This window comes from Battus philenor, unplaced genomic scaffold (assembly GCF_028537555.1).
Source record: "Battus philenor isolate CCGP_79_NKW_IND1 unplaced genomic scaffold, ilBatPhil1.0.hap1 SCAF_6, whole genome shotgun sequence".
NCBI classification, from domain to species: Eukaryota; Metazoa; Arthropoda; class Insecta; order Lepidoptera; family Papilionidae; genus Battus; species Battus philenor.
In genome coordinates this window covers 4,424,949-4,437,849 of record NW_027181726.1, presented here as the reverse complement: position 1 = coordinate 4,437,849, position 12,901 = coordinate 4,424,949, and the positions used below count along the sequence as shown (strand labels likewise).

The 12,901-nt window shown below is 31.4% G+C and overlaps 1 protein-coding gene across 2 annotated transcripts in view; it reads left to right on the top strand.

The window, feature by feature from the left end:
• The window catches only part of corn (cornetto), a 77,387-nt gene that overhangs the window by 19,448 nt on the left and 45,038 nt on the right, over positions 1-12,901 (top strand). The window contains exon 1 of one of the 2 annotated variants that reach the window (XM_068773672.1): positions 1,647-1,770. The exons of the other annotated variant lie outside the window; for it this stretch is intronic. The gene's annotated coding sequence lies outside the window, so the exon portion shown is untranslated. Of the gene's footprint in view, positions 1-1,646; positions 1,771-12,901 lie in introns of those variants that run through there. 2 annotated transcript variants of the gene reach the window in all.

Sequence of the window (12,901 nt, the reverse complement as noted above, 5' to 3'; positions counted from 1 at the left end):
TCTGATAACGACAATCCAACAGAATTTTTTTTAAATTTCTCTTTAACAATTGAACTTATGCTAATTGTTGTTTTTGACGTAATCATACCTCATGTCAATCAGCCCGCTTTATATTTTTGCCTATATTTTAATAAGACCAATAGGAAGGAACCTGTGTTCAACGTCTGTCTGGTGGCCTGTCCACCTTCGCTGCGCTTATCCTTGCATCCGTTCCGGGTATTTTTTTTGTGCGCTATATGAGTAGTTGACGATCATTTTACTTGCCAACCCGATGGGCTATATCGGTTACTTTCGTTCGTCTGAGGATCTATTAAACTATCTATCCCGTCGTCCTCAAAACTTATTTCAAAAGAAAATGGTTATTTAGTTCTAACAATCAACTGTAAGCACTAACCCCTGTGCAATTTCCTGTGACGCGCCTCGTGTCGGCGCCTGTTCTACAGTCTTATTCATTTTACGCTATGTCCGGCGTCGAGGTTGGCTCGTTACATCGCTGAGCAATATTGAATACCCTTTGTTTATGTTTTATTTATCTATAGGCGTGAAAAAAGGATGAACAAAATTCTACAATTATTTTTATACAGAAATACAGTCAGAGTATGTTTCATATTAAATATTTTACTCTACATATTTGGTTGCGAAAAGTAACAGTGTTTCAAAGTTTATAGAAGGTATTTTCTTCATTCTAAAGCAGTGATGTGTTATTGTTACTTTTACATTGTTATGTAACTTGATTTTTATCCGACTTATGCTTCCAATATACTAACTATCTAAAACAATGGCTAGTAACACGTATTGTTTATTTTACATCACATTATTATTATGATACTGTTGTGGCACATGAAAGCTTTCTGTTTGTTTCTACAACATATTTCGCTGTTCTGTAAATTACTTACATTTCATTAAACTAAATATTACTTACGTGCTGGAAATTTGACAGAAAAATAGACTGTGAAATCTACAGATTTAATACGAGAATATAGAATACAAGGCGTAATGTGAATTAGGAGCTAAAAATTGTCCATGCGCTTTAACAAACATAAAAAATCATATAATACTAACAGCTGAAATATAAGTCAGGCAAACATTCTTAACTAATTTATTAAACTATATTTAAAATATCCCGGATTATAGGTGTAAAAGGAGGGAATGCTCTGCTTTTAAATAATGAAAGGCACATCCTATACAATAATCAATGGTTTCAAAGATAATAAATTACGTAATAATTATAGAGCAAAAAGAGTTTTAAAAATTTGGATTACTAAATGTAAAAAATAGTAATGGTTTACTATCTGCCACTAAACTGTACGTACTGCCAGCAGTTTTTGGTCTTTCGCATGCCAATAAAAAAGTGTTACATATTTCACAGTGATTACATTGAACTGGATGATTAGAAATAGGTATAAATGCTATAATACATTCACCTTTTTAAAGCATTTACATCTATAACCATCACTCTGAATATTCTTACAATATCAAACTAGTACATGCGAGCTACTATGCAACGTGTGTATTTACAGGCAATAAACAATCACATGTATTTTTATGAATGCATATTGCGAATTAACAGTGCAATAGTTCCCTCCCGGCAAACTCCTCTCTGCCGGTTAAGTCAGTGACGTTCACTCTCCCGCTGGAGTCGGACGTGTGCGCGCTCTCCAGACTTGAACACTGCATAATTATTTACTTCAAACAACTTTTTACCGTGACTTTGAAGTGTTAACATAATATTCGGATTTGATTATCCTCATTGTATGCTGTTGTCAATGTGTAAGTATAATTAATAATTTACATATAAAGATGTATCATTAAAAACCAATAAATTACTTTAAGAATTTTATATAGGAATTGTCATAAATCGTAATTCGCAATTCATACCGGCCTATAAAACCGGTTCGAAAGTAGGGTTTTTGTTTTCTCAACCGGACCAGTAAATATTATCGCCTTCTATGTACACGGATGAACTCATCTCATTCTGTTTACTTACATGTAAGTAAATCTGTTATAACTGCCAAGCAAAATAGTAAACAAATCTTTCAAGTATATACTTATACTTTTACGAAATTTTTATATACATATATAGAAAGAAAATAGTTATTTCTTTAACTTTTTGATAAAACATTGTTGTTTCTATTTTCCAGTGCGTAAATAAATAATGTTGATATATTTCGTACGCGGGAAGAGGAAATATACGGTTGGTCATATGAAAAAAAATTATTTCTAAAATTACTGCCGAAAAGACTCCTGTTTTTCCGATTTAATTAACCGACGGTGCAATATAAGTTTTACTGGAAAATTTAAATTATTTCTTTAAGAGCCTTCCGCAAAATATGATACAATTAGAAAATATTAGGTTGATTTTAATAGATACATTTTTGTTTATGGTATATATAAATATTCCTTTAACCATTTAAGCATTAGTTAATATGAAATACAAGTTGAATACATTTTACAGACAATATAGTCTGACCGTCAATAGCATTGAAATGATTAGTCATTGCACACTAAAATAATAATATAACCACTAATAATAATAGTTACATTAAGGTAAATTAAGATTTAAAGTCTTATTTAATTTACTTTTTTAAGGCATCAAGATCAAGCGTTATTAATATCGACATAAATACTATCCTATTATTAATACAAGGCTGTAAAAAGATATATTCTTTTTAATTATTATTATTAGTGGCGAAGCGTGAACGCTTCGCGATGAGAGGAAAATCCACCGCAATAGCTGTTCAGAAGTACGATAACAAGCTCCGCTTATTAAGCGATCATTTACAATTAAAAAACGAATATATCTCTCGTGAAATCTCACGATATGATATATAAATCTACACTTGTTTCTTTTCCGTGTCAGCGTTCAGTTTCGCCGACTATTTGAATGTGGCGTCGCTTTTGAAGTCACTCGCGTTTGGTTAACGGACCCGTAAAGAAACATCCACACAGAGACTACAGTTACGTTAGTGTAATTATGTCCGATTTGTTAAGTAAGCCAATAACAATGGAGCACGCTACAGTCGTTTTAGTCAATTTTCCTTAACGGCTAATTAATCTTTTGAATTTGACGGGTTATTTTAAATAGAGAACGCTTTGACAATTAATCTTCAATTTAAAATCGTTCTTATCTTTTATATTAATATATTAAAGTACTGAAGATATTACTAAACAAAATTCTTGTAAATGCCGAAAAGTAGACGATCCATCATCTCCTGGCTATGGTATTTAAAGATGATCCACGTTATATCATTCATATTGTTAGGATCTAACTTACAATAAACACGGCAGTTAATGTGGTAATGTGCCACTTTTACATTGCGTAACAATAAAAAACATTTCATGCATTACATACATTTTATAACATAAAAGTAATAAATGATATATTTACTTTAAATTATTGAGATATTTTACAATAATAAATAAGAAAAACTCTTTTGTAGTTTTCTTTAAATATTTTTTTTTAATTCATATTTATTTCTTAACGCCTTGTAAGCATTCTCTACCAGTCAACATAAATAAAAAATAACTATATGATGTTGCTCGATGCATATCAGATTCTCATGTGTAATATAATCCATTAACATTATTGTTTGAATGAAGAAGAGTGTATTGGTTCATAAAAAATATAAAGTAGGTTCAATATACAATTCGATTTTATGAGGAAATCATACTCATATCGAGTATTGGTGTTTTATATATGCCATTCTAGTTCACGGACCCTTCCCTCCGTGAACTCAGTACCGATAAAACTGTAAATGCCTTAGGGCTAACAACATTAACATCAACAGAGAAAAGGCAAGTTAATATGCCAACTTGCTTATAGAATTAAATTTAGCTGTCTCCGGATCTATAAACCCCAAGTTGAACCGGAAACTAGCTGTAATTGTTGGTTAACATTACCGAACAATAATGAATATGACCGAAAGTTTTGGAAGCGAATATTATTTTTATAATAAATATATATATACATTTATATAATTTTCGGCAGTAGTGGAATCGTTGAATATTTAAGTTTGCGCTCGGTCTGCATGACGGCATGAAATCCAACATCCTCTGTTAATTGGCACACGTCATTAACATCTGTCTGCACTTGTTATATTAATTGTCGTTTTTGACTTATCGCTGAAAATGCATCAAATATATTTTGTTGTTTGTCTATTTTTTAGTTTCCATTTTTTTTTATTTTCCAATTCAATAAAATAATAAACATAACATAACTATTAAAGACGATATCTTTTATTAAATTACTATCCACCGTGTATGATTTGGTATTGTCAAATGTAATTGACCTAGACCGCGGTCCACAAGAAAAAAAAAGTGTAATGTATAAAAGGTATTTCAAAGTTATTTACTTAATTATTGATTTACTCTCTTAATAACAATATCGTTTCAATAATGTTTTTTTTAATTGATTAAGTTATTAACTTCTGTTCTATTCCCAGAATACAATCTTAAGTGATTTACATTTTGTGCATTAATTATATAGGCTTGTCACTGTTCACAAAAAAGTGTCCAGAGGGTGGGTAGCAGCAACCACTGCGTACCATAATACCACATTGAGATCGGTAAAGCGACAGCGATGAATCGATTAAACAACGATCACTTGTAAAAATATATTCCGTATAATAATTTTATTTTCAATTAAATTGCAAGACTTTAGTAATAATGCAATTTCATTTTCATTGTAATGCTTTAGGATACCAGACATTCTTCGTCATTTACTTCAGATGTTTCACAGGCTTTTCTTACACTCTGTGGCTGTTATGACAAAGAAATTTTGACATTATTAATTTCATCGCAGTTTTTCCTTTTTCCACTTCATAAGAACCTTTATCAAGCCTTAAAGAAACATTTATAAAATTATACTACGATAGCCTAATTGTGCCGCTTTTTCAGCCACAGAGTTTTGCGATCCGTAAGCAATAGTTATGGTTGGGAATATTAAACGATAAATACATTTAAAAGTGCTATTTAAAATATAAAAATTAATAATTAACTGATTTATATTTTAAAAAAAATGTAAAAAACATTTCCATTTTGACTAATACCGGCTATGATAATAACTCATAAGATTAAAAACATCTGTTTTATGCATAATTTTATTTTAGTGACATTGTAAATCACGTCAATGGTAGATTGCAAAAGCTCATAATATGACATCAATTTTTTTAAAACTTTAACGTTGAAACGTGTTTAATAAAAAATACGTTGGCATAAAATAGTGTTTACTACATTACTAGTGAACACACTACATCGTTTCATCATTACAAACCCCCCTCCCCTCCCCAGTCTTTCCAAAGCTGGTTTTAAGCGGGCGTGAATCTAATGTCCCTTTTACGTCTTAGCGTCTTTACGTTTAACTTAATACCCCTTAATACTCACGAAAATTAAATTTATAGTAAATGATTTAAATTATATTTATATAGTATAGTACAAGACTCATTAAGCCAATAATAACTGTTTATACCGCTATGGAGACAAGTTTACATTAAAAAAATTATAATAAAATAACCAGTCAACAAGATAAGAAAACCAGGGATTAGTAATCTTGTTTATATTAACGTACGAAAATGGCAGTGCAGGAAGAGAAACGGCAGCAGTGTATTCTCTCTTAAAATAAACAAAAAGCTTATAATTAAAATTTATAGATCTCGTAAATCAGTCTCAACATATTTTTATATGAAAAATAAATAAACGTAACCCAGGCGAGTCGTGGTCTTAACATAAGTGTTGTTTACGTTTCGGTTAAGTTCAACGGGCAGGTAAACGCACCAAAACTTCACCGCCCGATATTTAACTCAGCGGGTACTTCGGCGTTTATTTTCATAGAACGTAATGTAAGCCAGTAAATAAACAGGCGGTTCTCAGAGCGTCAGCCGGACACTGAACCCGTTACATCGTTTTTAGACCGACGACCTTGCGTGAAACTATAATGGTTATTCTTTAATAACTTCCTTCTATGTAATTTCAATATTGGTTTGTCGAATTAATCACACGCACTTATGGCTATGATTTGATTTATTATTGTTAATTATTGTCATAAACAATTACTGTTATAGAGCATGATTTGAAATAGCTTTAAAAGTTCTAAAAGGATGAATGTATAGCTCATTTGTTGTCAATTAATGTATGGTACACCCTATCAAAAAATCAATGGTTTCAGAAATTATAAATAATTACTATGTATTAAAATTAATTATTGTTTACTGTCCCTGAATACATAATATGGATGACAATTATACCACAAATATGGGAAGCTTCATGAAATAAAAACTATTTTATTTTATTTAATTTAATTAGTATTGCCAAAAGTTAAGAACAAGTGTTATATATTTCAAAGTAATCACTTTATACAGGTGTTTGGAAATAGGTAAAAAAACTTTCTGCTGACAAGTGAGCTATACATTCACCTCTTTAAAACTCATAACCAATCACCTTGTACAAAACAAATTGTTTTAAGAAACTTAAATTGCATTATAGTTAATGTATGCAAAACTACCATTGCAAACCAACATGCTAAAGATACCAAAATACTTTTACGTAAGATTCACAAGCAATAAAAATAAAATCATTGAACTATATGAACATATGCACATACATAACCAATTTGCAAATGTTTCTGCAGAAAAACATAATAACAGTTTTTATGTCGAATTTGTAGGTGGATGATCTTCACAAAAAATGTATTGAATTCGGAGGATGACGTCACGACCTGCCGGATCTGTCTAGACTTCTCTGGTTTTTTACATGCCTGGATATTTAAAATGATTAATTGTTTCATACCACGCGCCTTATTGAATACTCAATTTGCGATCATTATTTTACTGATCTATTGTTTTTATTAACAACAATGTGATTCTAATACATACGGAATTAACTTCAACCACGCGATGTAATATCTTATAGCTATTTTGATTTAAATTTAAAAATTCTTTGTATAATATACGATTGATTACATCTCTTTTTGACGTCAAATAGTGTTTATCACATGTTTGGATGATAAAAGCCAAAGACCCTGAAAGAACTAGCGGAAGAAACGCAGCGGCACTATACAAGTATTTTTAAAATCTTATAAAATTACGTATATTGGATAAACATTAAAATAGCCTGGAGGCGAACATAAAGTTCTGAAGGTTTGCTATCATCTATGAAGTCATTTACAATTTATTGACTATTTTATTTAAATCGAGCAATAGAATCTTTATGAATATCTTGGATTCTTTTGTACGAACGTAAACATTATCTAAAGAAACATATGCTTACTCGACGAGTTTAAGTTTTCTACATTATAGTCCAGGGTTGAATAATAGAAAGTGAATGGTTTTATGTATAAAGGCTTTAAAGGGGTGAATGTATAGCGCGTGTCAATAAAAAGGTTTAAAGCTTTTTAACCGATTTCCAATCACTCTATGCAGTGACCACTCTGAAACTATCGATGTAAAAAGTCTGCAGGGACGAATAGTAAACAATAATTAATTTTATATCGTTGCAATTCGAATTTTGAACATGCATTGTTATTTTTTCTGAAAACATTGATTTTTGTCTATAGTGTATATAAGTTGAAAGAAAAAAAACTATATATAATGAATATAAGAATGTAATTAAAGTACTTTAATTTTTATTCATTTGCAAGCTTGAAGTGTATTAATTTTCCTAAACCAGAAAATCATCCCTTCAACAAAGCTTCATTTCCACAAACGTTTTCTATTCAATTTCGCTGCGAAGTATTTCCCCGGCGCTTCGTGGCCTATTTTCCTTTGAGGGATGTCGCAACCCGGCAGCGGTATCGAGGACTGCGGTTTGTTCGGATTGCGCTCCCGCCTCGGGGCCTAACGGCAAACATTTCGTTCTCTACAAAAAAATGACTTCATGACTTGCGAACTTAATTTTATATTTATACTAGGAAAAATAAATTATTCTATTTGTAAATGATTTTTGTTATTTTAATATAATTTTCTAAAAATCAATGAACAAGTTGGTATTGTTATTGTAAATTAACTGCAGGTACAAATTTATATTCACAGAGAAAGGAAGTGCAAACTAAAAAGAACGGGATCTATCAGAGCAATAGTTTTATAAAAGTTTGTACTGTTCCCTTACGGCTGAATTTAACTCAATGAAACACCATTACGATAAAATAATGGAAGCGTGTATACTTACTGTTTTCCATATAAAACTAACTATACTGTAATGCGTGGAAGTCAAAAATAAGTAATGTTCGCGGTACGTGGGACTGAGCCGAACTGCCAATCCAGTGCAGGTACGGCACGGCGCATACGACATTAACGACAGCTAAACAACTATTTTCTGACATCTGTAACCTTAAAAAAAAGGATTATTATATTACACGACATCTGTTAGCCAAAATAATAGAATGCCTCTTATAAATTGTAATTTCCATATTTTTATAATATTTCTACAAAATATCTCTTTTGATAAAGTACTTGATCATTTAAAGCTAATAGCAATCGCAGCTTAAAACATTGATCCTTTTACCCGACAACAGTACCAGATTAGGCTAAAATAAAAATATAGTAGGTAATAGATTTTACAATAAAATTTTAATAAACGTTAAGCATACAGATTTCAAGCGAACCTAAAATGTTTCACTTGGTTTTTACTTCGTTTTTGTATGAGTTAAAATATCTATTACTGTAACGTATGTTACGTTATACGATAATAAAATAAACAATAGAATGTATAAATGTCATTTAAATTGATCTTGCTGTCCTTTAAACGTTAAGGGTTGGTTATGTTAAGGTATCAACAGAGTCAGGCAATATCTTCATTGAAAAAATTTTTGTAGTTTCAGTTCAGAGACTCTCACTTCACAGCATAGGTTTCTCCCAAAGATATCTATTGGGAGTATATAATAAAGAATGTTGTATTATGGCATGTAGATGACGCTACTACCCATCCTCTGGAAACTCAACTGTGTGTAATGAAAGTTTTAGTTTTTTGGAAAGTGTAAAATTTTTCACTGTAATGCTATAACAGTAATTCGATTCTCTTTGTCACCCAACTTCATTTTAACATCACAAAAATTAACACCGCTTGGCATATAAATAGTAAACACACTATTCAAATAAGAATTAAAGATTCTTAATTAAAATATAATATGTTTTTTATTGTAGCAGTATTTACGGTCAGACTAATAAGTATTAATGTTATAAATAATATTCTAGATGCAGTAGTCAGATACTCTAACCACAAAGATATGTAATCCCTAATCTGTTACATAATAAATACTATAGTTAACAATGATTACGATTATTGTGTCGTAATTAATTACGATCATCTAGTAGCAAAGCATATTTATACAGAGTTTAGCTTTTCGGTGTGTTTGAACTATCAAAACATGGCAGCGCTTTTATACTCTTAGAAATCGCCTCGCCTCGGGTGGCCTGGTTTACGTTGACCTTTATTATACATTTTATTATACCTGAATGTAAATGGCATTGTTATGGATACGGTTCATTGTCAAATGCCTTTCAGGGCAATGGTTTTAGTTCCACGGAATCTGGTAAAAGTTCAACTCAAATTACACGGCGTACAAATACATTTATATTAGATATTATGATAGAGAACTTAGTTACGTACCTAATATTAACAAAATAGACATATACCTTTGAAAACGGTAATAAAAAAGATTAACACAATTTTCCACAGTTATAGCATCCATTCAATAATTGATAGCTGTTGATAGACGTCCACTGGAAGGCATAGGCCACCAAAAGATCGCTTCATTGACCGATCTTGCGCTGCCCGCGATCTTTATTATATCGTCTACTAGCTGATCCCGCAAACGTTGTTTTGCAAAATAAATTAAAGTTTTTAATTAACAAATGTAAGATAAGGGTTGATCGTAGAGGCATGAAAATTTAGGTTTGTATGTATTTTTGTATGCTGTATCATAATAAAATAAAAACCAAAAAAATTGTCTAAAAAAATTAAAAATAAAATTTAGGGGTGGACCACCCTTATCACTTAGGGGTATGGAAAATAGATAGTAGCCGATTCTCAGACATACTGAATACGCATGTAAAATTTGGTAAAAATCGGTCAAGCCGTTTCGGAGGAGTTCAAGTTCGAACACCGTGACACGAGAATTTTATATATTAGATGTTCTAATTGTGGTATACCTACCTGGTAGTAAGTCTCTTTTGGTTATCCGATTATAAAACTGATTAGGGCGATAATCGGCCATCTGGGGCACACGCGAATAGGAATCCTAAACGTGATTCAAATGACAGCCTAATACGAGGTCACTCCATGTAACTCCCATCAAAATATGAACACGAACGGGCAAACAGCAATATCATAATAACCGTGAGTAAATACAGAAACTATCAGGCTTTGGACAATTTATACTTATTAATACTTTGCTTTATTTTCTTATTTTTTAATCGTTGTCACATTTTTTCACGCCAAGAGTTTAAAATTTATTACATTATATCTATTTTTTATGTATATTATTATTATCTTCATATTTTGTTTACAATTATTGTGTAATTTTATTTTCATTTCCACCTGTTTTTACATGCTTACCCGACCTGATTTATTTATGTGTACTGTTTCATATGAGATCACGTCCTCAATAACGGCCCTGCAGTATTTAAGAAACGCAGGCCCATCTTTATCGTCATTTATAAGTGAGGCGATGCTGTCTTCACTAATCTTTTGTCCTAGCAGGAGCTCGGAAGCGGATCTTTGACCACCAGATGTACCACGGTCTGATCAGAAACTAAGCCCTCAGAAACTAAACTCAGCCCAGGCTAATAAATTCTTTTCAATAGAAAATTAATGGTTCGTAAATTGTAATAGAATCATGTATGACGGGTTCCATATCAACAGCAGTGTGCATGCATTTTTCGCAAGTCTCTAATATAGCAGGTTCGTTAATCTGGTCTTCGATACTCCGATTACACTGGACTGTAGCCAATTCAACACGTATCCAAGGACAGCCTACTTGAATGTATATAGCAAATACCACATGTTAACAGCAGAATATTTAGTTGCAGTAACTGTAATCTGTTTATTTGACTTGGCGTATTTCGGTCCGGTTCGCTTTATTGATACATGCGTATATTCTAACGTCGACGAGGGGCGTCATAAAGCAGTAACTGTTTACAGTTTACACAAGGTTCGATGTCTTTCACAAACTCATAGCACGGGAATTATATTTATCTGAATTATTCAAATGTTTCCGGATGAAGACAACTCCACCACGACTTAACCTTAGCATTGGTGCATCTGCCTTAGTTACCTGAGGACTGGATGGGCTCCCAATCTAGCTATAATTCAAGTAATAGACCGAGTCGAGGTTATTCAGGATGCCTTTGAACTTAATTACTGCAAAAGTAAGCGTTGGCAAGCGTGTGAACTGTATAAATGGATTAAATAAATTAAAATAATGGCGGTATTTTGATTATAATTTTACAAAAGTAGGTAACAGTAAAATAATACGTAACAATAAACTGACAAACTAACGAGCCAAAACTTCATAGCGGCACCAACTGTCAATATAAAAAGTATTAAAAAAAAACAAGAAAAAATTCAAAGAGGTTTTAAAAGAACCAGTCAGTCGCCAACAGTAAGTACTTTTAACATTCTGAAATTATAAAAATGAAATGACGAAGAAAATCTTATTCGTACTCATATAGAACATTGCTTCAAAACCATTTTAGTGGCTATAAATTTATAGTTAAGGTCAATGTTCTATAACACAGAGTCATAGCACGTAAAATTTTATCATAAACGCTTTGTTGCTTGAATCCAAGAATGTCAAAGATTAATAAATTTCAGGCTCGTGGTACGTGAAATATTTTAGAATATTGCAGAAGTTGCACAGTAAACTATTCAATAGTTGTACGTCAAAGAATTCTTTGCATGTATCAAATATTGGGACCAGAATAACTTTAACAAAGTTAACCCAGATAAACAAGGTCAGGATTACTTATTTTACGGGTCATCGATCTTACGATCTTTAGCTTTTATTTTGTTACACATCGTGTTATATTTCGATTGCAATCTCTTTATATTGCGTTACTAAAAAAACATACCGAGCTTTTAACCTGCAAGTGAAGGCGCCGTAATGTCGCGTCTCTGACAAAATGTTGCGAAAATTCGTTTTTGGTTTGAGTTATTGTAACCCGACCTTTTGCTTAGTCTTTTGGAAAAATAGGTTCTTATTTGCAATCCATTGGTTTACTCTAGAGAACCTATAATATTTATAACATTTAGTTATTAGTTTACAATAATATATGATAAATTAGCATTTTACTAATTTAAAATTTTAACAAATGTTTTCTGAACTCTACTTAAGGGTAAAATTTCGTGAAATCCGAAACGTAATATTTCTTCCAAAATTTTAAGCCTCTAAGCCTGTTGATTGTAGATAAATCGTTATGATTCAGTACACTAGTAGAAGTATCATACGTACGTATACTATGTACTTCCGTTTATTTAAAGTGATCACTAGGGTACGCAATGAGAAGAACATCAAACTAACCTGAGAAGATGAAACAATAATCAAATTAAACTTTCCTGTAATCGAAGCCTTTAATTTAAAATTAAATTATAATAATATTTAAGAAGTTGATAAATATTTTATTAATTTTTTTAAAGGTTCCCAAAATATTTTTAAAATGTTTTTTTTAATAATTTGGGCACCATTATTTCCATTTACATGATTCTGACGTGTTGCTTAATACATATTGAAATATCATACAGGTATTAATTTCATGTGTTAGTTTTATTTAATCGGCTAAACTACTTTGAATAATTATTGTACAGCGACTTATATCAACAGTAGCAATTAAAATTACATGTCTGTTTTATTAGCGGATCCGTGCTACGGTTTTGCATATAAATAGGAGGCAGGTAGTCTTTTAATGGCGAT